Source organism: Microtus oregoni, unplaced genomic scaffold, assembly GCF_018167655.1.
Source record: "Microtus oregoni isolate MIOR12 unplaced genomic scaffold, Mior012 000040F_ref0000088, whole genome shotgun sequence".
Classification (NCBI taxonomy): Eukaryota; Metazoa; Chordata; class Mammalia; order Rodentia; family Cricetidae; genus Microtus; species Microtus oregoni.
Window position 1 is genome coordinate 23,102,911 of NW_024543207.1, and position 23,546 is coordinate 23,126,456.

The window sequence follows — 23,546 nt, forward strand, 5'->3', positions numbered from 1 at the left end:
TGATACCTTCTTTTAAGTCCTTGCTAATCAAGCCAGCAGTTATTTTCTCTTGTCTAATAAATGTTCTTTTTTGTACTTGACTGGAAAACTGATACACAAACTACTTATCTTTCCAACTAAATTAGCAGCTTTAACCATGACTCTTAACTAAATATCAGGCTAAATAGGGTCAAATCCAAACCCAAAAAAAGTATAAGATTCTCCATGTTTTTACTCTTTGGCTTTTCTGTCTCAATATCACCCTGTATATGGCCTAAGACCCACCAGACTTTCTGCAAGATACGCACTAAGAAGCAGCCCCATGAAGTGCCACAGCACATGAAGGTCAAGGATTCTCTGTATGCCCAGGGAAAGAGGCATTACGACAGGAAAGAGTAGCTACAATGGGCACACTAAGCCTGCTTTCTGAAAAAATACTAAAACTACAAAGAAGCTTGTGCAAGCTTGAGTATGCTGAGCCTAACTGCTGCTCTAAGATGATGCTGGCTAGTAAAAGATTCAAGCATTCTGAAATCGGGGGGGGGGGGGGGGACAACAATAAGAGAAGGGGCCAAGTGATCCAGTTCTGAGCTGATTTTGTTGTTATGAAGACAATAAAATGAAAGCTTTTATAGTACAAGGCTGCCATAAAATGACATATTTTGAAAAACACATCTGTCTCCAACAGCATTTTTTAGTATTTCTTTTGTGTGTATAGGGTACACGCTTGCCATGGTGCATGTGGAGGTCAGAGGACATTTTTCAGTTCTTTCCACCATGAGGGTCCCAGGGACTGAATTCAGTTTGTAGGCGTGGCAGCAAGCACCTTAACCTCTCAGCTATCTCACCAGCCTTTTTCAATTTGTTAGTCTCAAGAGGTCCTGAGTTCAATTCCCAGCACCCATAAGGTGGTTCACACCATCTGTAATGAGATCTGGTGCCCTCTTCTGGCCTGCAGGCAAAACACTGCATATATAATTAAAAAAATGGCATTACAGAAAGCAAGCTGAGCAAGCTATGAGGACCAAGCTATCCATGCAGCACTCCTCCATGGTCTCCCCTCAGTTCCTGCCTCCACGCTCCTGTCTTGAGTTCTTGCCCTCATTTTCCTCAGGGATAGTTTTTGGTGTAGAAATTTAGGCCAAAGCCAGGCGGTGGTGGCGCATGCCTTTAATCCCAGCACTCGGGAGGCAGAAGCAGGTGGATCTCTGTGGGTTCGAGGCCAGCCTGGTCTACAAGAGCTAGTTCCAGGACAGGAACCAATAAAGCTACGGAGAAACCCTGTCTCGAAAAATCCAAAAAAAAAAAAAAAAAGAAATAGAAAAAAAAAATTTAGGCTGAATAAGACCTTTCTTTCTCATTTTTTGCTTTTGATCAGAATGTTCAATTTTATCAGCAGACCCTCCGAGAAATTACTTTTATTTAACAGTGGATGGAAATAGCAGTGAATGCCTGTAATCCAAGGCAAGCAGGACAGGCAGTTCAGTGCTAGCCTCAGTTACATGAAACCATGTTCTCAAAGGAAAAAATAAGCATCATCTTTATGCATACTTAAGCTTTCTATTTCTGGTAGGCAAATACTCTCCAAAGACATAAAATTACTTAAGGAGAGAAATGGGAAAACTCTAACACTGACTTCCTCTATGCTGTTCAAGCAGCATTTCCATTAGCTACAAGTCCACACTGATTAATTTAGAAAGGTTACTTCCCCCACCTTCCCTGACTCTAAAATATTTTTTAAAGATTTATTTATCTTTATTTTATGTGCACTGGTGTTCTGTCTGTATGTGTGTTGTGTGAGGGTGACAGATTCCCCTGGAACTAGAGTTACAGACAGTTGTGAGCTGCCATGTGGATGCTGGGAATTGAACCCAATTCCTCTGAAGAGCAGCCAGTGCTCTTAGCCACTGAGTCATCTCTGTAACCTCCATTCCTGTGTTTGTTGTTGTTTGTTTAGGGTGGGAGGTCTCAAGTCAGGATTTCTTTGGGTAGCCCTGGCTGTCCTGGATAACTCTGTAGACCAGGCTGGGCTTGGACTCAAAGATCCACCTGCTTCTGCCTCCTGAGTGCTTGGATTAAAGGTGTGTGTCACCACCACCTGGCTCTTAAATATTTTTGACAGCCACATATCTTATAAAACAAGTTAGGAATTTAAAAATAAACTTGTTAACTTTGTTTATACTATAAAACAATTTGAATATAATACATCTAAATTAGAATTTCAAATACTACTGTAGCTTTTTGCTACCGAATGATAAATTAAAAGAACTTATAAAGTTCACATAATGCAAACTGTCTACATGTGTATGTGTATCTGCATGCTCATGTGGGTACACGTGTGTGTGTGTGCACGCGCGCAGGTGTGTGTGCATGTATGCATAGCCTGTATTAACCTGAGTATAGTTCCTCAGGTACCAACCACCCTGTTTACCGAAACAAGAAACTCTATGACGAGGTTAGGCTGCCTCCTCAACCCTGGTTTGACAAGCATGCACCATAACACCCAGCTTTTTCATATTGATTCTCAGGATCAAACTCAGGTCTCCATGCTTATGAAAAGTACTGACTGAGCTATCTCACCCACCCAAGACAATTTTTTATATATACTTAAGAGAAGATGCTCCTTTCCCCAGTTAAGTGTAGATTTACTTTTACACTAAAATGCATGATTTTCAACAAATTCAAAAGTAAAATATTGCAAAGCAAAAGCACGTGGAAAGATGTTGAGAAGCCCTAGTGCAATCTAAACAAACAAGTCAGGTACGGTTCTTGCCCGTCCCAGCACTTAGAAGGCAGAGCCACGCAGATCTCTTCCAGCTCCAGGCTAGTCTGGTCTACATATTGAGTTCCAGAGATACACAGTGAGACTGTCTAAAAACAACAGAACCCACTGACACATTTGGACGACCACTATACAAAGAACAGAAAATGAACTGAAAATGACAACACACAACCTGGAGATGGTGGAGGCAAGAAAATCATGAGTTCAAGACAGCATGAGAGAAGTAGGAAGAGTCTGTCTCAAAATACTTAGTAGGTATAGTGGAACATGCTTGTAATCCCAATAGTTAGGAGGCAAGGGGTTAACCCTAAGTTTAAGGTCACCTAGGCTACATATTGAGTTCAAGGCCAGCCTAGGGAACAGAACTGGAACCTTTGTTTCGGATGAGGTGTGGTAAGGAGGGGCTGTAAAATGGCATACTCATTATAGAAAATAGTGCTGAAGTTCCTCAAAACTTAAAGAGAATCACCTTGTGACTGAGCAGTCTCCAATTTGAATGAATATATAACCAAAAGAATTCCAATCACAGCCAGCATATGGGAGATAAAAGCAGAAGCCAGAGTAAAGGGTTAGGGGAGAATAAATTCAGAGCAGGGGGAAGAATTTGTCCAATATGCATTGCAGCACCATTCAAAATAGCCAAAAGACAGAAACTACGCACATGTCCATTGGCTCATAATATAACAGATTTGAAAATATGGTTTATATCTATCATGGGATAGTAAAATGCCTTTTAAAAAGACAATTCTAGGGTTTTTAGTTTTTGATTTTTTGTTTGTTTGTTCATTTTGCCTGTTTGCTTTCTAAAGACAGAAAGATTTGGAGTTGGACTAGTAGGGAGAAGCAACCATGATCAGAATAAGCCATCAATTTTTTTGATTAAAAAAAGAAGAAAATTGTGGCACTCCCTACAACACAGACGAACGCATACACTAAGGAAAACAAGCCAATCACAGGAGGACAGATAGTCCATTTCCATTCATACAAAGTTGATGCGAAAGTAATTTCAGTTTTTAACTTATTGAAATTTGACCTGTGTTAAATAAACATGGTTCTGTTATACATCATTTTAATGTGTTTTTCTTGCTTTAAGTCTTTTTCTATGACTTACTCATTGCTATTTTACATTTATTTTGTACTACTTGAAATGATGTTAGACAAAAGGTAAATTCAAAAGATTTCATTATTCAAGTTCAAAATGGGTCACAAAGCAACAAAGACAGCTTGAAATGTCAGCACACATTTGACCTAGTAACTGCTCCAGAGTGTACCAGGAAATAGCAGTCTAACAAGATATGTAAAGGAGATGAAGCCTTGAAGATGAGGAATGAAGTGACTGGCATTGGAAGCTGACAAAGCCAACTGAGAACAATCTCACAACTACAAAAGAAGCTGCCAGAGCTCAGTGTGCACCACCCAATGGTCATCCGCATTAGAGACAAACTGGAAAGGTGCAAACATTCCAGTAACTGGGTACCTCATGATGAAAAGGCAACACTTGATGTTTTGAACTGCTCTCCTCTCTTTGTCTATGCAGCACTTACCTATTTCCCCACCTAACTGTGATATACAAAAGAGGGGGATTATACACAACCAGGACAACCAGCTCAATGGTTAGACCAAGAAACTCCAAAGTAATCCCCAAAGCCAAGCTTGCACCAAAAGGTTATGGCCACGTTGCAATCCACTACAGCTTTCTGAATCCTGAAAAGATCTTTATGTCCAAGACGTGTGCTCAGCAAATCAACAACAAACACCAAAAACTACAACACTTGCAGCCAGCACTGGCCAACAGAAAGCCCAATTTTTCTCCACAGTAACACCTGACTGCATATCACACAACCAATACTTCAAAAGTTGAATAAATTGGGCTATGAATTTTTACCTCATCCACCATATTCCCCTGACTTTTCGCTCACCAACCATCACTTCTCCAAGTACCTCAACAACTTCTTGGAGGGAAAACATTTCCATAGCCAGCAGAATGCAAAAAATACTTTCCAAAAGTTTGTCAAATCACGGAGTGTAGCAATGCAATACTCTGAAAACATCTCTTCCATTCTAAAAGACTGGAACTTTTGGTGGACCTCACACCCAAGTTAATAATATACCTTGAGGTCACGTAAGACTTAAGACTGCTAACCTACTGTGTACTCACATTGTTTACCTGCCTTTAAGAGAACAATGTAACACCCAACCTTACTTGCCTTGGATTTCCCGTATAATCAACTTTTACAACTGAAGCTAATGTATAGCTGGAATCTTAAATTGTATATTCTTCCATGCCCCTGACCCAGAGTAATACATGTATGTCATTTCCTGAGAGCAGCAAATACAGAAGTTGAAAGCAACTTCCTAAAATCTACCATAAAGGTTGAAAGCAACTTGTGGTTATTGGTTGATAAGCAATGATGTTTGTTATCTGGGTTAGCTGGGTTCAGTTGGAGCCAGTGACTTAATCCCTTGTAAAACTCTGTTAAAGATTTCTTTAAAAGTATCCTATTCCTTCACCATGTGATGCTTTCTGTGCATTTCAATAAATACAGAGCGAAGGACAGACCTATACAGCTGATATGACAGGCACACAGCTCATACAACAGACACAGGGACAGATTCACAAGACAGGTCTTCCAGCAGGTACAGGTTCAGATTCATGCAACAGACAGAGGACAGAACACAGAGGGTATCAAGTAGAAGAACCACTCTGTTGGTTAAACAACTCCAAAAGGAAGTGCTTTTCTTTCCTTAATGAGACACCAATGCATTATTGACAAGTCAAGAGTGGATCCTGATACATCATAATCCATTACGTAGAGCAGTTTTTTGTTTTGTTTTATACACAATAGAAAGAAATGAAATTTATTTCTATTCCAGGCATGGGGGTGCATACCTTTAAACTCAAGAGGGGGATCTGTTTCAAGCCAGCCTTATATAGCAAGACCATCTCAAAAAAAAAAATCTTGCTTGCAAAAAATGTGTTGACTGTAATAGTACTTAATTTTGATTAATAAACATGCGTGAGCCTTTTATAATGATTTGAAATTCAGCCCAAAACACAATTCTTTTCACATTAACTTAAGAGTCAAAAAACTCACAGAAACAAAAAGTAAAAAAGTACTTTCCAAAGGTTGTGGACAAAAAAAAAATAAAAGTTCTAAAGATCTGTTACACATCAGTGTGAATATATTTAACATTAGTGAACCAAACACTTTAAAACAGTAAACACAATGGCTCAGCTGTTAACAGCACTTACTGCTCTTGAAAAGGCCCCAGGTGGTGGCGCACGCCTTTAATCCCAGCACTCGGGAGGCAGAGGCAGGCGGATCTCTGGGAGTTCGAGGCCAGCCTGGTCTACAAGAGCTAGTTCCGGGATGGGCACCAAAGCTACAGAGAAACCCTGTCTCGAAAACCAAAAAAAAAAGAAAAAAGAAAAAAGAAAAAGAAAAGGCCCCAAGTTCAGTTCCCAGCACACATCAGGTGGCTCACAACTGCCTGGAACACAAGTTCCCAGTACCCACATGGGCAGCTCACAATCATCTGTATGTAATTCCAATTCCAGGAATCCCATGCTTCTGACCTCTGTAGACTCCTGAACCAACAGGATGCAATACATGCATACTGTCAGGCACAACACAGGCACATAAAATTATATAAATACTTTAAAATGTATCTTTCTAAAAAAACAAAAATATAAACGTGGTATAGTGATTATTTCATTTGTATTTTAATAAATAAAGCTTGCCTGAAGTTCAGACAGAGTAAAATAGCCACACTGGTCAGTCTTAAGAGACCAGGCAGTGGTGGCATACGCTTTAATCCCAGTAGCCACACTAGTTTGGCATAGAAACCAGGCAGTAGTGGTGCATGCCTTTAATCCCAGCACTAGAGAGAATTATAAAACAGGAGGAAACAGCTCTCAGACAGTCTCATTCTGAGATTCCTGGAGGAAGGATCGCCATTTCAGACTGAGGTAGAGGTAAGAGCCAGTGGCTGGCTGTTTTGCTTTTCTGACCTTCAGATTGAACCCCAGCATCAGTCTCTGGGTTTTTATTAATCGTGCTACAATGTGGTTTGGTTTGGTTTGTGGTGCTCTAGTGGATTAAACCCAGGGATCTGTGTATACTAAGCACATATTTAACCATCAAACCACCCCCAGCACTGTTCTGCGTTGTTGTTTTCTAAAGAGCACTGTTTCACTGAGAAATTTCATCTATAGGAGGCACATCAGAGGTCCAACAAATAGTTAGTTCTATTTCTCACAAGCACATGGTTGGTACTCATATGTCAACAAACTAAATACACTGAAGCTTCTCTATAGATTATTAACATCCAACACTGGAAGGCGGCCTTGAATGATGATTTCTGTCAGCTCTCCCACTCCCTGAAGAACAGCAACTATCTCACTCAGTTTTTGTTTCTTTTCCAGTCCTCAGTCTTTGTGATTAAAAAAAAAAAAAAAAAAAAACACTAAAACAGATAAAATGTTTGGACTTGTTGACACTTTTTTTTTTGTTTGTTTGGTTGGTTGGTTTGGTTTGGTTTGGTTTTTTTGAGACAGGGTTTCCCTGTGGTTTGGGAGCCTGTCCTGGAACTAGCTCTTGTAGACCAGGCTGGTCTCGAACTCACAGAGATCCACCTGCCTCTGCCTCCCGAGTGCTGGGATTAAAGGCGTGCACCGCTGCTGCCGCCGCCGCCGCCGCCGCCGCCGCCGCCGCCGCCGCCGCCGCCGCCGCCCTGTGACACTTTTTAACTTACTTGAAGATAACTTGAAACATTTTGTATAAATTTGGTTCCTACAAATGATCACTTGGTAACTTTGCAGAATTGTCAGTTTCCTTCCTTATCCACCCCTCTGCCCCACCCCCTCGTTTTTTATGGCTGGGATTTCTAAAACTTTCTGGCTTTAATCAAGTCTAATAATTACTTAAATGAAATTCTTGTAATAATAAAATGAGTTAGAAAAGTCGCTATGTGATAGAAAATGGCCATGAAAGCCCATTTGCTGGCTCCCCCTTACAGACTCTACATTCAGGAGGAAGGGCAATATTTAAATAATGGTTCAATCCCTTTTGCTGAAGCTATCCAGATCTTCTTCTTCAAGACACCCAAAAAGGTGACAGACTATGCCAAGAAGTGAGGTTGGGTCCTGGGCCCTAACAACTCTTACAGCTTTGCCAGCCAGCAATAGAAGCTAGAAGACACCACCATCCTCTCCACTGATATGGCCAAACAGGTCATGGAGTATGCCCAGCAGCTGGCGATGATTGTCTGAGCTTCAGCCTGGGTGGGTGGACATGGCTGGTTAAAAAAAAAAAAAAAAAAAAAAATGCAGTATGGACTGGCCTTCAAAAAAGGCAGATTAACCTCTTAATAGTCCCCCCAGTGTGATGATGGGAGAAAATTTGGGAGTTTGGGGGCCTTTGGGCCTCCTGGGTGTGTGTTACCCAGTGGTCAGGGCTCAGGGTTTTTAAGCATAAATGCCCAGGGGCCTACAGGAGAGCATGGGCCCAGGTGAGGGACCCTGTAGCCAGCTGTGAACGCACTGTGGCACTAGCACAGTGAAGCACCATATCTCAATTTTCTTTTAAAGTTTTGGCCATGGATTAAATAACCTTTTAAATGAAAAAAATATATGCACAATAATTTCAGTTTCTGCTACTGAAAAGAGCTCTCAAGTTTGCAGGGTTCTGGTTAATATAAACCTGTCAAACCTCTCTCTAGTGCCTCCCACGTCCAACGACCCTTCCCAAGCTCTACATAAAGACGAACTTTTTAAGTGAAGGGACTGGAATTGAGAAAAACTGAGCAGCATATGTCTCTGAACTGAAGAGCCTTCTAATTCAACTGGGACAGGAAAATAAATATTTTGAACCACAGGCTAGACAGTATCTTGACATATTAAAATTGTAAAATAATCCAGAAAAGAGCAATTGACTATCTCATAGCAATCTTTTCATTCATTAGTTATCTTTTTTTTGAGGGGGGGAGCGGTTTCAAGGCAGGATTTCTGTGTAGTCCTGGCTGTCCTGGAACTCCCTCTAAAGACCAGGCTGGTCTCAAACTCAGAGATCCGCCTGCCTCTGCCTACCTGGAGGCAGTGCTGAGATTAAAGGTATGGGCCACCACCACTCGGCTTCCTTAGGTATTTTCATAGGAGCTGTATTTCCTATAAACAAGAAGACTTGACAGACTGAATGACTGATTGACTGATGGAGATAAATGTTTATTCTGTACATTACCCAGAATGCTAGCTTTACCAGTTTCTTACTTGATTCTTCAGCCATGGCAAATTTAGCTCAACAATGAATGGCATGACCACACAAGAGGGGAGAATGATACATTAATGAGAGAAAGCTGAAATTGTTATGGGGCAAAATTAACTGTTGTAGAAGAACAGACTGATATTTTACAAAATGAAAACAGTATACCAAAATCAAATATTTGAGAATGAAATTTAAAGTCAACCTAGACTACAGTAAGTTCTAGGCAAGCCTGTGCCAGAGTGAGACCTTGCCTCAGAAAATCAAAATTACCATAATTAACATTTTAGATGGCCATCAATTTTTTTTAAAACTTTTTAGGGATGATTTTGCCTATATAATATATATGTGTATTATATGTGTGAAATGCCTCAAAAGCCCAGAGCGGGTATTAGGTTCCCTGGGATTGGACTTACCCATAGCTCTTAGCTACAATGTGAGGGCTGAGAATTGAACTCGGTCCCCTGGAAGAGCAGCCACCAGGGCTCTTAACTGCTGAAGCATCTCTCTATCCCAGTCTCAAGACAACTGTCATTTAAGGACTACCAATACCGAACTCGGTGAGAACTGGGGACACTGTAGTCCCTGTGCCATCTCCACCAGAACTGAAACTGCCAACATAAGAGGCCCACCACCGTGGGAAAGCGTGGTCGTCTCTTCTGAAGTGAAATCAGTATGTACAACATGTCACCGCAATTCAACTTGGAGGCAATGATTCAACAAAAACTAAAATGTGGGAGCTGGCGAGATGGCTCAGAGGTTAAGAGCACTGACTGTTCTTCCAAAGGTCCTGAGTTCAATTCCTAGCAACCATATGGTGGCTCACAGCCATCTATAATGGGGTCTTCTGGCCTGCAGACATACATGGAAGGAATGCTGTATACATAATAAATAAATAAATATTAAAAAAAAACTAAAATGTGGGCAATAAGGATCCATGCAAACGGCAACAGCTTCCTTAATAACCAAGAACTAAAGAGTTCCATTTGTCCATCAACAGACAGAACGAACAAAAACCTAGAAAATTCATATAACACAATACTGTAAGTTACAGTATAAATATACATCAAAAACATGCTGGATGGAAGAAGCCAGTCACAAAAGAACAGTCTACTGTACTCATGTAAAGTCCTGAGCAGGAGAAATCTGATCAACAGTTGAGGGGTAATGAGATAGGTGCCAGTGCTGATGTATACATTTGACAAAACTCCTCAACCTGTGCGTTATATACAAATCACAGTTCAGTAAAGTGTACTGTTAAATGAAAACTGAATGCCGTTCTAGGAAGTAATGTGACAATACTCAAAGCTTGAAAAGGAAGCTCTCTTTATAGAAAGTTACCCTACAATGTTCAAAAGACTCCTGGGGAAGGATGCTAAGATGGCTCACCCAGTAAGGCTCCTGCTGCATACACCTAGCAACCTGAGTTCAATCACCAAAACCCACATAAAGGTGGATAGAGAGACACAAACGCAGACATACACACAGTTTTTTAAAAAATAAAGACAAAAGATGTATAAGGGTGATAACTTCATATGCTGATAAGGGCAACAATTTTTCCTGTAAAAGGTTACATGGTAACTATTTCAGGGCTGGCAGAGGACACAGCAGTCTCCCTTACATAATTTAATCTTGAAGGGCCCACTGTTTTACAACTCTTTTCTTTAATGCTAATATTCTTAATTTGTAGACCTTACATAAAACAAGTTGTAGGCTGGGGTGTAGGACAGTGGCAGCAAACAGGAAGTATTAGGTTGCATTCCCTATGCTGCCCCGAGCAAACAAGTGGAGGGAGATCAGAACTTTAAATCAAAACCCAATATCCAAACGCCCAAGTTCACCTTTCTCTACCAATAACAGGCTCTTCTTTCTAGTCTTTCTAGTCTTTGTTATTATTTTTTCCTACATAAAATAAAGTAGCTGAGCATGTTAGCAAATAACTCTAATCCCTTGGATCAGGAGTGCAAAGCTAGCTAGTCTGAGCTACATGAGACCCTGTCTCAAAAAACAAAAGCAGAGCTCATGAGGCTTCATCCCTAGCTGAGGAGTTATTGGAAATTAATGGTTACTAAAGAAAGGGAAGTCATTTTCTTCAGTTGTGTAGATATTGTTTAAACTGTCCATGCTCCAGTAAATTCCATGTCCATGGAATCAACCCTAATTAAGCTCAATAAACTATTAAAAGGGGAGGGGCAAAAGCAGGAGTGAAAGTTTTTTGGGGAAGAGTCCAGAGGAAGGGAGATAAAAGAGGGCAATATGAATGGAGAGTGAATATGAAGAAAACACATTATACATTTATGTGTGAAACTGTCAAATAAAATACATTATACATATATGTGTGAAACTGTCAAATAAAAAACCTTTTCTAAAAAGAGATCAGGGGCTAGACAGATGGCTGAGAGGTTAGGAGCATGAACTGCTCTTGCAGAGGACTGGAAGGACCTGAGTCTGGTTCCTGGCAGCCATGTCAAACAGCTCGCAACTGTCTACAACTCCAGCCCGGCTCATGTACACACAGCTACACACAATCACATGCATAATTAAAAATAATAAAAATTTTAAACAAATAACATAGTAGATTACTGTTTATAATTAGAAAATATTTGGAGGCTAGAAAGGCTAAGAGATTAAGAATGTATGCTGTTCTTGCAAAGGCCTGAGTTCGGCTCCCAACATCCAAGCCTGGCAGATCACAGTCGCCTGTTAACTTCAACTCCTTCCATCATGTAGGTTCCAGGAAGCCAACTGAGATTGTCACACATCAAGTACCTTTACCCACTGAGCCATCTACTGGCCCACTGCTGTTGTCTTGCGATAGGGTTTCAGTATTTTGCCCAGGATGGTCTTAAACTCAAGAACTCAAGGGACTCTCCTACCTCAGCTTCCCAAGTGTATACCACAATACCTAGCTATCCTATATACTTCAAATCATCTCTGAATTACGTATAATACCCAATATAATACAAACACTATGTACATAGCTGTTATACTGTATTGCTTAGAGAAAAATAGCAAGAAAACTTATCTGTTCAACACGAACTATTTTTGGTAGTATTTTCAAGGAAAAGATAATTGACTCTGGATCTAGAAGGCTAATTATATATATTCAATATTGTTAAGCTATCTGGAGAATTATTTCATAATTCTGAACAAAAACCCTATTCACTAAACAATAACCCATTACCTATCTTCTGAGCCACCGACAACCTAAGAAGTTGCCTATTCTAGCTACCTCATATAAATGGGATCATTTGATTTTTGTTTTCTATCAAAGTTGTTAAGGGGATTCAGAAGTTAAGAAAGAGCATGAACTACCATTCTACTGTACCCAAGTTCAATTCCCAACACTAATATCAAGCAGCTCACAACTGCCTGAGCTCCAGTTCCAGGGGAATCCAATACCTCTAGAATCTGGGGTCACCTGCACTCACAAGCATGCCCCCCCACACACATACACATAATTAAAAATAATAAAAATAAACCTTTTTTGAAAGGGCTTTTAAAAGTTGTTGAGGGTTTTTTGTTTTCCTTTAATAATACTTTTGGATTTTTTTTGTGTGTGTATACATATTATGTGGTATGGAAGTATATGTGTTGCTTTTATTGGTTAATGAGTAAAGAAGCTACTTCGGCCTGTGATAGGGTAGGATAGAGCTAGGCGAGGAAGACTGAACTGAATGCTGGAAAGAAGAAGGCAGAGTGAGGGAGAAGCCATGTAGCCCCGCTAGAGACAGACACCAGACACAGGACGGAATGGAACCTTGCAGGTAAGCCACAGCCATGTGGCTATATAAAGATCAATAGAAATAGGTTAACCAAAGATATGCTTAAGCTAATAGGCCAAGCAGTGTTGTGATTAATATAGTTCCTGAGTGATTATTTTGGGCGGCAGGAAAATGAACGCGTGTCCTACTACTACAATTATGCATATGGGCTCGTGTATTTGCACAGTACATATGTAGAAGTAAGAGAACTTAGGAGTTGATTCTCCTCTTCTGCCACATGGGTCCCTAAGATGAACTCAAGTCATCAGGCTTGGTTGCAGGCTCCTTTACAGCCATTAAGTCATCTTACCAGCCCTGTTGTTTTGAAAACAGGGTTCTCACACAGTTAAAGTTGAGAATTATTTTGAATTTATGATTCACTTACCCCTAGTCTTGCTATGGAGTTGAGAATTACCTTGAACTTCTGACCTACCTGCCTCCATTTGCTAAAATTAAAGGTAAGTACTATAACAGCTGATTTTATGTAGCTCTAGGGTCAATGCTAGGCAAGCATTCTACCTAATGAGCTACATACTCAGCCTCAAAAAAAAGTTAATTCAAGGGAGCTGTAAAGGTGGCTGGCTCAGTCAATAAAGTGCTTGCCATGAAAACATAAAGACCTAGGTCCAGATCCCCAGCACCCACACTACACAAAACAAATCAAAAAAGCTTGGGTTTAGGTAGACGGTAGTGGCGCACGCCTTTAATCCCAGCACTTGGGTGGGATGAGAGTTGAGTTCGAGGCCAGCCTGATCTACAAAGCAAGTTCCAGGACAGGCTCCAAAAGCTACACAGAGAAACTCCATCTTGAAAAACCAAAAAAGAGCCGAGCGATGGTGGCGCACGCTTTTAATCCCACTCGCTTTTAATCTGCACTCGGGAGGCAGAGGCAGGCGGATCTATGTGAGTTCGAGACCAGCCTGGTCTACAGAGCTAGTTCCAGGGCAGACTCCAAAACCACAGAGAAACCCTGTCTCAAAAAATAAAGAAAAAGAAAAAAAGCTTGGGTTTGGCATTAAATGTCTGTAATCCCTACACTACAAGACAACCTAGCTCCATCAGTGAGCTCCACATATTAAAATGTTTGAAAGACTGTCTCTTTCAAATAAGATGGTATCTTACTCAAAAATAAGATGACAAAAATAACTGAGAAAGACATCGATATTAACCTATGGCTTCACAAATATCCACAAATACAATACACCCCACACACAGAAAGTTGTCTCAAGGCTGGTATAGCGGTGCATGCCTATAAATCCTAGCATTCAGGAGGCAGAAGCCAAAGTTTGAGACCAGCCCAGTTGATATAGTAAGTTTCAGACTAGCAAAGTCTATAATGTACCCTTCTCGTGCCACATCCAGGCATGCATTCAACCTTGCAGCCCATCTAGGTCCAGCACCTCTTGCACCAGAGCCCAACAGGATAAGAGTAGATCTTATCGTTCATTGAAGACACTTCTCTTTTCAACAAATAGAAACTACACCAAGTCAAAGTGCAGAGAACAAGTGATCATGTGTTGCCCAGCTCCAATTGATACAACTCCTGCACCTAAAGAACGGGGAATATATCTAAAAAGGGGGAATAAAAATGTTAAGAGCTTTAGGACCAGGAAATCTGCAGTGAGATGTTTCCTAGAAGTAATACGAAAGCATCTTCATGATAGCTCAATAATATAGCTGCCTAAACAAGATCTGAAGTACAACACCAATAGACATACTAACATGGAGGAGGAAAATCTCGGGGTCCCACCCCTAAACAGAGAACTACAGGCAAATGAAGAATGCTGAGTGGGAGGAAATCAGGAGGAGGACCCTAGATTGGTTATCCAGTAATGATCAGCCCTGAAATCATGTATGTACACATAACACTAAATGGACTGAGTGCTGTATTTATATATTTAGGTAAATACACACACACACACACACACACACACACACACACACACCCTAATAACAGAGAAAGTGACCATGAGCAAGGGAGGGGTACATGGGAGGACTTAGAGAGAGGAAAGGGGAAGGGGAAAATGATGTAATTACATTTTTATTTTTAAATTTTTTGTTTTGTTTTGTTTGTTTGAAGGTAGGTTTCTCTGTGAAACAGTCCTATCTGTTCTGACACTCAATTTGTAGACCAGGATGGCCTCGAACTCAAAGATCCACCTGCCTCTGACTCCAAATGATGGGACTGAAGGCATGCACCACCACACCCAGCTTTTATCTTTAAAAATTAAAAAAAAATTTCAACAAAAAAATTAATAAGCTAAAGAGATGGCTTAGTTATTAAGAGAGATTACTCTTCCAGAGGACAAGTTGTTCCCAATACTCACAAGTAGCTCATAAAACCATCTGTAACACCAGTGCCAGGATATAAAGAATGCACTCTCCTGGCCTCCATGGGTTCCAGGCAGAAACACGGTACATATACACACAAGGAAGCAAACACTCAAAACACATAAAATAAAAACAAATACATCTTAAAAGTAAATAAAAAGTTGCTTCTGGCTTATTTCACTTAGCATAAGGTCCTCAAAGTCCCTGTAAGTTACACCACGTGTCAGAATCTCACCCCTTTTATGTCAGGATATCTTACTGAGTAGGTAGGCGTTGACTGTATTTTGTCATCTGCTGACAAATGAATTAAAAATAAAGTAACATGTCACAATTTTTAAAAAATATGGCAACAGTAGATATTTTAATATCACAGTCATAAACTGTTTAATGACAGAGATACATTTGTAACACCTGGAGTGTACTTACACAAACTGAAACAGCTACATTGTCATTAAGCAATAATATTATGATATATATATATATATATATATATATATATATATATCATATACATGGTATCACTGACCAAAACTTCATTATATAGTGTCTCATTTCATTATGTAGAAATCCCTTTTCTCACTTCATTTCTGCCATATTTTTGTGTCACAGGGGTATATTCTGCTATAGTATGGAACTATGTGACCATTTTAGAAATGTATCAGCTACATGGGCTGATGAAATGGCTCATCAGTCATGAGCACTTGCTACACAATCATGAGGACCTGCATTCTGATCATCACCCAGATAACAGCCAGGCATCTTGCAAATCCCTGTACCTCCAGCTTGAATGGATTGGAAACCCAATTTTGGCTTCCTGCGCACACACACACACACACACACACTCATGTACACTCACACACAAAAAAATAAATAATTTTTAAATTGTGTATATGCGTGTGAGTGTGTGTGTTTTGGTGCGGAGGTCAAAGGACAACCTGCAGGAGTCAAACAGTTCTCTCCACCATGTGGGTCCACGGAGAAGCAAACTCAGATCACGAGACTTGGCGCAAGCACTTTTGTCCACTGAACTATCCAGACAGCCCAATAAATAATTTTTTTTAAAAAGAAAAGAATCAGCTCTAACTTCTAAGATAACTTTTGAGATCTTACTAGATTTATCTCTACTTTTGCCATTGAGAAAGAATGAAGAGCAGGCTGCAGAGGTGCACAGCAGTATACAGGACCATCAAAGAACGATGAAGACCACAGCCTAGTAAGTGACATAATGACACTGGCACTGCTTCCTCCAGTTTTAGCTTCAAAACAACTTACCTGAAGTTATTACAGTAAAGAACTCATTAATTCCAACAAGATATCTTTCCATTATAAGACCGGCCATCTTCAAGCTAAGCACAGTGACACATGCTTATAATCTTAGCTACTCAAGAGGCTAAGGTGTAGAAAGATCATTGACAGCCAATAGTTTGAGGTTATTCTGAACAAATCAAGATCCACTTCCAAAAAAAAAGGGGGGGGAGGAAAAGAAAGAAAAAGCAGAAAAAAAGGAAAAGCAGAGCATGGTGGTGCACATTTACAAACCTAGTACTCAAGAGGCTAAAGCAGGAGGACCTCAAATTCCAGGTCAGACACAGCTACAAATCAAGGTCTGGTCTTAAAAACAGAAAGTGTAGCACGGTGGCATGTGTCTATAACCCCAGTACTCAAAGGCCAAGTTATTTCAGTGTATCTTTTCCTTTCCTTAATTCGTTTGATTATTAAAATCTCGGCTCTCTGGAAACTACCAACCTAGGTGTTAGGCATACAAACAAAACTAGGGCAGAACCTCTGTCCCAAGGCACTTATACAGCGTGACGCACAGACAACTGAATCATTTGATATGTGCTATAATAAAAGTAGGAATAAAACCCTGTGGGAATGACATAAGTGTGCCTAGGAATTCTGGGATGGCCTCTCCAAAATAAAGTACACAATCTGCTGGACCTTTCTCTTGATTTAATGTATTGTTCCTTTCTACCTGTGCCCCACTGTAAAGATTTCACCAACCCAGGAAGAAGAAAAAGACAAGATCTCCTGAGTAAATTGGGCGCATGGGGACCTTGAGAGAGGGTTGAAGAGGAGGGAAGATGCAGGGAGAGGAGCAGAGAAAAAAATGTAGAGCTCAATAAAATCAATTTTAAAAAAAAGATTTCACCAACCCATAACTTCTAATTCACAGAAAGACTCTTCATATTTATAGTGACATAATGACTTCAAAGCTAATCAATAAACAATTCTTTTTTTTTTTTTTTTGGTTTTTCAAGAAAGGTGTGTGCCACCACTGCCCAGTGATAAACCATTTCTAATTAGCCCATAATTCATTGTATCAGCAGAGGAACTTTCCTTGTTGGCTTTTCAAAAGCAAATCTACTTTCTTCTTTATTATTTAAAGGGTAATAACAAAATAAATCTAAAGTTCTTGAGCATACAACCTCAAACTATGAAGGTCATCCTAAAGCAAAAAGAATTTCAGATTTGAGAAAATGTGTGATTTGGGAAACCTGCTAAAACCTTTACATGGCCAACACTAAGATAATGGTTACATGTATCCATGCAAGAGAAAATCAGTACCAAAAAGAAGACTTCTAGCTACACTAAATCAACAAGTGGCTTTCTTTTCTATCACTAGACTGCCTAAACACTCAATTCTACCAGAACCTAAGGCGAAAATCTTAACCAATTCCTGAAAAAGAGGTTTTAAGAAATATCTGTGGCCAGAACAAGATAGCAGATGTCAACTGGAGAACAAATCACATGTTCAGGCAAAACTGAAAATTTTAATTTCTAACACCCAAGTTTCTACCAAAATTCTACACAACTAGCTCACATCATAATGAATGAGATTATCAATAGGATTTTAATACAAATGCAAACCTTGTTTCACAATCAACACTTGGAGCAGCACCTGGAATGTCTGTTCCTAGGTGCTCCACTCCACAAATCAGAAGCAGTAGAGCTTCGACACTGCATTTCTTTGTCTCCATTTGTAGGAAGCTGTAAGTCAGCAGATGTACTTTAGGTCTCCATCAAATAAAACAATGCAATAAGGAGAGTCAGGGCTTTCCTTTTGGTTTGTTTTCTTATTAAAAAATATATTCAGGTCCCATCAAAATAAGAATTTAGGATGCAATTTTCCTAAAGTGTGTCTGGGACTTTAAATATTTTATCCTCGAACACACCCGAAGAGAAAAAGCGGAGTTCTTTTCATTTAAGACCAGAATCCAATCCTTTTCCAACTTGAGAAAACAGAAAATTAATTATAACCTAAATATTTCCAAGATCTTGCAAATAAAATTATAAGTTAATTATACGAACAAATATGAATTCATTGCTAATGTTCATTAGGGAAAAGTAATAGAAAAATAATTCAAAAATCGCCAGAAACATAAACTACATTCAACTGTGACAGCATTAGTATTTTAAAATATTTTTTTAAATGTTTTATGTGACATTAAAATTCCAGAAAATTAAGCTGGCAACGACTTTCTTGAAACTAAGAAAGTGTTGTTGTAAAGTATTTTAAGTATCAAAGGCAGATTTTTACGTCAAATGAATTTAGATTCTACCGATCCTATGTGATAAAGGAAGTTTCATTGAATTGTGACCAGAATACATTCGAATTTCTTAGAGAACAAACGTCTTTTCTGACTCACCAAAGCTATTGTTCAAGGGAAACATGACCCATTAATAAGAAACTGTCAACCCTACAGCCTAACCCACATTTCTCGTGGGCATTTTATTTCGATCATCTAGTTCTACCATCTCTTCCACCGTCTACCCCTGGAGATTTGGGGAATAATAGCTGAGTAAATGACAGTTGATTTCTTTAGCACCTGTCGCCATTCTCAGAAGCACACAAGTTGGCCAAAACAGCCCGTAATTTTTTTTTCTTAAGATTACGATTCTTTAGAAAGTGGAACTCCCACGGCGTTCACCAAGTTTTCGAAAGCCCGTGTTTTATCAATTTCTCCCATTTCAAAAAGTAGACCTGCGGCGTAGATCTAGTGCGTGCAAGGGAGGGGGTTGTACAATGAAGTGAGAACTCGGCAAGAAAGCCCTCCACGCCAATACCACCACGAGAAGGGAACACAGCTCGACTTTACCAGCGAACTTAGCACAAAGCCAGGTGAGGACACCGGCTGCCCCAGGCTGTGGGAAGACTCCCGGCTCTCGGGGAAATGTCAGCCTCGGGGCTAAGGGAGTTCCCACCTCGCGCACAGTCCCGAAGCAGCCGGGCTGGGCGCTGGTCGATCGCTCCCCAGCAAGGGCCAGACAGGGACCAGCCCTGCCCACTCGCGCTCGCGTCGTGCCTCCCCACGCCCCCACCCGCGCGGCGGGAGCCCCGAGTGTCGCGTTCTCCCCTCCCCTCCCCTTCCGAGACACAGTCTGTCCTTTGTCTGAGTGCGGACTCTCGGCTCGGTCCCACCAACTTGTGTGTAGGTCCCGTCCCACCCGGGCGCTCGCGCCGCCCCGCCACACAAAGGAGACTTGCGGCGCGGAGCTGCCGGCCCCGATCGGCCACAGGAACGCCCCCAGCCCCAGCCCGGCGGGATCAGGCTCCCGGACAGAAGCCCCCACCGCCGGCCCCCGCCCGCCCGCATCTCCGGGGACCCACACAGTCCACTCGTGGGACCGCGTGGACCGACCCGCACCTCACGACCCCCTCGGAAAGGTCTCCCCTCGCCCTCCCACCGCGCCCACAAAAGCGGCGCCCTGGTGAGCCCCGCTTGGGCGACGCCGGAGACTGGCCGGGCAGCCGCGCGGAGGTCCCGCGATCGCCGCCGCCGCCGCCCCGGGGCGCGTTCCAGATCCCTGCCTGCCAACGGCCGATCGCGAGCGCTACCTTCGCCCCGCGCGCCAGCCCACGCCTCTCCCGCGCGCCGCCCCCACGCGCCGCCACCGCCACCGCCGCCGGGACTCCACTGCCTTCGATGTCCCACTGGGTGTCGGACGCGACCGGACCGAGCGCCAAACGCAGCAGCCCAATCGCCATCGCTTTTATTTGCCCCCCCCCCAACACAATCAAGCGCCGCCCCGATTGGCGGATGCGAGAGGGCGCCCTCCAATCAGAGGGCCCGTCGGGCTGGGAGCCTTTCGGGCGAGTCCCAGCCCAGAGAGCGCGAGGCTCGCTGGCGGCAGCGCGTGCGCGAGTGACAGGGCTCGCTCGGAGGAACGCGGCTGGCTGGGTGGAAGCGCCCCGGTCGCCGTCTTTGTTCTTTTGCCAACGTGGCGTAGCGCTCAGGAAAGCCGTGGGCAGGCACGCGGGGAGCCGGCGCTTGGCGGGACCCGAAGCCCGCAGGAGCGGGAGGCGGGGAGGTCGGGGTGGCGGGAAGCGGCCGGAGGGCGGGCCAGCTCTTGGCGGGAATAGGCGCCGAGTCGTTCTCGGGAGGGGGAGGGGGCGGGCGGGCGCCAGAGCCGAGTTTGAAATAGTTCAAAACTCGGGGGTGGTAACAGTTTTAACCGCCGTCTTCTGGCGTGCACGTCCTGGGCCGGGGGTCCTACGCTCGTGTCGGCGCCGCGGAGGGGAAAGCGCGTGGCGGGCCTCGCGGGGCGTGTTCTGCCTGGCGGGCCGTCTCCTCGCGGCTGACAACCACAGGGCTGAGAAAGTTAGTGCGGTTCCTTTCGGCCCCCGGCGGCTTTGGCTAGCAAAACTGCCGCCTAGTGCCCCGGCAACGTAAGAAAAAGCGACATGACGGTGACTTCAGATTTCCAAGCCATGCTTATGGTTCTCAGCACTTGTCAGGTTTCAAATTGTTCATTAACAACTTTTGAATGCAGATCGCTTACCCCTGTCAGAAAGATTGTAACATTTGTCAATGGTTAGAAACCATCTTGGGACAGAGGAATTAGAAAAAGTGCTTAGTATACACTCTGTCCCCTGTTGGATTATCTGGCAACGGAGTGAAAGGTATTTCGAATTTACTTTTAATAAAATGGACCTGTATGGCAAAATCCCACAGACCTGTAAAAACAGATTCAATAATAGTTCAGACTGAGAGTTTATGACACTGGAAATTGAGTTGTGTATCTGTATTAGTCATGGTTCTCTAGAGGATCAGAACTGATAGAATGAATACATATATGTTTGTGTGTATATACACATGCATATGTAGGCATGTACACAGTTATATATTTATAGGATCATATATATAAGATTTACATGTATATTTATAAGATATATATTTTTAAGGATACCTGTGGTCCAGCTAGTCCAACAATTACTGTCTACCAATGGATAATCCAAGAATCGAGTGGTTGGTTAGTTGTTCAATCTGCAAGCCTGAATGTCTTTGACTGGTCTTTAATAAACACAGGAAACCCGAAGAAGTGGTCTCTTCTGCAAGAGAGACTGGATTTGCCAGCTAGAGTGAGGACAAGTAGGTATATCTTCCCACCTCAAAAGACCCAGATTAAAAGCCAAAAAAAGTGCTTGCAGGTGTACCCAGCCTCTTGGGTTTTAGTTAATTCCAGATATAGTCAAGTTGACCACCAAGAACAGTCAACAAAGTATCTAGTCCTTCATGTGTACAGAAACAAGTCAGTGTCGAGAAGTATGCGTAGAATCTATGAGATTAAAAGCAAATGCAATCATATCCAAATAAAAACAAAATATGTACACCCAGAGTGCTCCATAATGTGACAAATCCCAGCAGCCATACTGAAGAATTATCAACATATTAACCTCTCATGGTAAGCATGCTTCTGGCCAGCTGCATCAGCAGCTTATACTTGCTTTTTCCATAAACAATTTGAACTCAGGAGGTAACTACTTATCTCTTAAGTTTGTGTTGCTATTTCATCTGTACTTTAATGTTAAGTATGATAGCATCTTACAGAGGAAAAATCAAGGAAATTATATTAGGGGCCATTAGTATAGAGATGGGGCTTCTGGTGAAATTCAAGAGTTGTAATGAAAATTGTTAGGTGTTTAGAAGAAAGAAATGTTGTTAGATATTTATACAAAACTTTTTAAAAAGGACATTTTAGCCAGCTTCAGAAAAAGCACAAGACCCAAAATGGGTAGGGCAACAACGGTACTTGAAATAGACATGTACCACTCATAAGTGGTTTTTAAACATAAAGCAAAGAAAGCCAGCCTACAAACCGCAATCCCAGAGAACTTAGACAACAATACGGACACTAAGAGAGACTTACATAGATATAGTCGACATGGGAAGTAGAAAGTAGAAAAAGACAAGATCTCCTGAGTAAATTGGGAGCATGAAGACCTTGGGGGAGGATTGAAGCGGGGAGGGGAGAAGCAGGAAGGGGAGTATAGAAAAATGTAGAGCTCAGTAAATATCAATAAAAAATTTAAAAAAGAAATAGACATGTACATCTACATAGAAAATATTAGAGCTGAAAATTGTCATTTGAAAGATTGAGCAGAGGTGTTTCTGTATTGTTTGCTTCTTCATATTTAAATGTAAAGGCAAGGTTGGAACAGTGAGGTTGAATGGATACCAGTGACTCAGTATTGCCTTAATTCCTTACAAGATAGTTTAGGCTATAGTGATGGGCAGATAAAAAGGGATAACTGGTGCTGAGGCAGAGGCAGGTGGATCTCTGTGAGTTCGAGACCAGCCTGGTCTACAAGAGCTAGTTCCAGGACAGGCTCCAAAACCACAGAGAAACCCTGTCTCGAAAAACCAAAAAAAAAAAAGGGATAACTGGACCCTACAAATCACTTGCCTAGGTGTGTAACATCCTAAGGTCAGTTTCTAGCATAACTGAAGCAGGGAGTTCCACTTAGACATAAGAGAAGTAAAAGTATGCATGCAAAATGGTGTCCTCTCAGGAGAGAGAAGAGGGAAGGGATAATTGCTAGGTCATGGTCATGCATGACTTTAATCCCAGCACACAGCCGAGATGGGTGGATCTCTGAGATCAAGACTACCCTGGTCTACAGAATAAGTTCCAGGACAGCTAGGGCTACACAGGGAAACCTTGTCTCAAAATTTTTTTAAAAGCTATATTAATGTATTCCTGTAATTTTGAAAATTAAAACTATAATTAATTTTTAGAGACTAATTTTTTTTAAATATTTATTTAGTATACAATGTTCTGTCTGTATGCCTACAGGCCAGAAGAGGGCGCCAGACCTCATTACAGATGGTTGTGAGCCACCATGTGGTTGCTGGGAATTGAACTCAGGACCTTTGGAAGAGCAGGCAATGCTCTTAACCACTGAGCCATCTCTCCAGCCCTAGAGACTAATTTTTAAGTACCATTTAAAACCGTGCGTGTGTGTGTGTAAAAGTGTGGGTACATGACACGTGTGAAGGTGGTTCTGTCCTACTTTGGGGCCCAGGGATTGAACTCTGGCCATCAGGTTTACATGGAAGAACTTTTAGCTCCTGAGTTATCTCTCCAGTTTATTAGTCTTTTGTTGTTGTTAGTTTCTTTTTTTTTAAGAGTTTTCTTTTTCTTTTT

General features: G+C 41.8%; 1 protein-coding gene across 7 annotated transcripts in view; it reads right to left on the reverse strand.

Moving 5' to 3' along the window:
• Ezh2 (enhancer of zeste 2 polycomb repressive complex 2 subunit) overlaps positions 1–20,085 on the reverse strand; it is a 62,606-nt gene extending 42,521 nt beyond the window's left edge. For 6 of the 7 annotated variants that reach the window (XM_041632124.1, XM_041632122.1, XM_041632121.1 and 3 more), the window contains exon 1: positions 19,957–20,085. The gene's annotated coding sequence lies outside the window, so the exon portion shown is untranslated. Of the gene's footprint in view, positions 1–19,322; positions 19,356–19,956 lie in introns of those variants that run through there. The other variant, XM_041632119.1, reaches the window with a different exon arrangement.
• Positions 20,086–23,546: the final 3,461 nt, after the last annotated feature.